This window comes from Trachinotus anak, unplaced genomic scaffold, assembly GCF_046630095.1.
Source record: "Trachinotus anak isolate AG129_WGS33_773 ecotype Australia unplaced genomic scaffold, CSIRO_AGI_Tana_v1 ptg000094l, whole genome shotgun sequence".
NCBI classification, from domain to species: domain Eukaryota; kingdom Metazoa; phylum Chordata; class Actinopteri; order Carangiformes; family Carangidae; genus Trachinotus; species Trachinotus anak.
In genome coordinates, this window is record NW_027273945.1 from 132,501 (window position 1) to 135,000 (window position 2,500).

Consider the following 2,500-nt stretch of genomic DNA (forward strand, 5'->3'; position numbering starts at 1 on the left):
AGAGGGGAGTGGAGCGGAGACTCTAGATATTTGCCTTCTCCAAAGCCACATCCATGCTCCCCCTGTATCAGAGCTCCAGGGGCCAGGCTCATGGCCCAGCTTCTCCCCCTGTGATATTAAAGGCCCACACAGCACCTCCACAGGACCTCCACAGCCACACACACACACACACATGCCTCTCTGCCCCTGTGTCAGAGCTCCAGCACCCAGGCAGATCACCCAGCCACTGGGCCTGTGACATTAAAGGGCCACACAGCACCTCCACAGCCACACACACATGCTTCTCTCCCCTGTATCAGAGCTCCAGGGGCCAGGCTCATGGCCCAGCTTCTCCCCCTGTGATATTAAAGGGCCACACAGCACCTCCACAGGACCTCCACAGCCACACACACATGCCTCTCTCCCCCTGTGTCAGAGCTCCAGCACCCAGGCATATCACCCAGCCACTGGCCCTGTGACATTAAAGGGCCACACAGGACCTCCACAGCCACACACACATGCCTCTCTCCCCTGTATCAGAGCTCCAGGGGCCAGGCTCATGGCCCAGCTTCTCCCCCTGTGATATTAAAGGCCCACACAGCACCTCCACAGGACCTCCACAGCCACACACACATGCCTCTCTCCCCTGTATCAGAGCTCCAGGAGCCAGGCATATCACCCAGCCACTGGCCCTGTGATATTAAAGGGCCACACAGCACCTCCACAGGACCTCCACAGCCACACACACATGCTTCTCTCCCCTGTATCAGAGCTCCAGGGGCCAGGCTCATGGCCCAGCTTCTCCCCCTGTGATATTAAAGGCCCACACAGCACCTCCACAGGACCTCCACAGCCACACACACACATGCCTCTCTCCCCTGTATCAGAGCTCCAGGGGCCAGGCTCATGGCCCAGCTTCTCCCCCTGTGATATTAAAGGCCCACACAGCACCTCCACAGGACCTCCACAGCCACACACACACATGCCTCTCTCCCCTGTATCAGAGCTCCAGGGGCCAGGCTCATGGCCCAGCTTCTCCCCCTGTGATATTAAAGGCCCACACAGCACCTCCACAGGACCTCCACAGCCACACACACATGCCTCTCTCCCCTGTATCAGAGCTCCAGGGGCCAGGCTCATGGCCCAGCTTCTCCCCCTGTGATATTAAAGGCCCACACAGCACCTCCACAGGACCTCCACAGCCACACATCCATGCCTCTATCCCCCTGTGTCAGAGCTCCAGCACCCAGGCATATCACCCAGCCACTGGCCCTGTGACATTAAAGGGCCACACAGCACCTCCACAGGACCTCCACAGCCACACACACATGCCTCTCTCCCCTGTATCAGAGCTCCAGGAGCCAGGCTCATGGCCCAGCTTCTCCCCCTGTGATATTAAAGGCCCACACAGCACCTCCACAGGACCTCCACAGCCACACATCCATGCCTCTCTCCCCCTGTGTCAGAGCTCCAGGAGCCAGGCATATCACCCAGCCACTGGCCCTGTGATATTAAAGGGCCACACAGCACCTCCACAGGACCTCCACAGCCACACACACATGCTTCTCTCCCCTGTATCAGAGCTCCAGGGGCCAGGCTCATGGCCCAGCTTCTCCCCCTGTGATATTAAAGGCCCACACAGCACCTCCACAGGACCTCCACAGCCACACACACACATGCCTCTCTCCCCTGTATCAGAGCTCCAGGGGCCAGGCTCACGGCCCAGCTTCTCCCCCTGTGATATTAAAGGCCCACACAGCACCTCCACAGGACCTCCACAGCCACACACACATGCCTCTCTGCCCCTGTGTCAGAGCTCCAGCACCCAGGCATATCACCCAGCCACTGGCCCTGTGACATTAAAGGGCCACACAGGACCTCCACAGCCACACACACACATGCCTCTCTCCCCTGTATCAGAGCTCCAGGGGCCAGGCTCATGGCCCAGCTTCTCCCCCTGTGATATTAAAGGCCCACACAGCACCTCCACAGGACCTCCACAGCCACACACACATGCCTCTCTCCCCTGTATCAGAGCTCCAGGAGCCAGGCTCATGGCCCAGCTTCTCCCCCTGTGATATTAAAGGCCCACACAGCACCTCCACAGGACCTCCACAGCCACACACACATGCCTCTCTGGCCCTGTGTCAGAGCTCCAGCACCCAGGCATATCACCCAGCCACTGGCCCTGTGATATTAAAGGCCCACACAGCACCTCCACAGCCACACATCCATGCCTCTCTCCCCTGTATCAGAGCTCCAGGAGCCAGGCTAATGGCCCAGCTTCTCCCCCTGTGATATTAAAGGCCCACACAGCACCTCCACAGGACCTCCACAGCCACACACACATGCCTCTCTCCCCTGTATCAGAGCTCCAGGGGCCAGGCTCATGGCCCAGCTTCTCCCCCTGTGATATTAAAGGCCCACACAGCACCTCCACAGGACCTCCACAGCCACACATCCATGCCTCTATCCCCCTGTGTCAGAGCTCCAGCACCCAGGCATATCACCCAGCCACTGG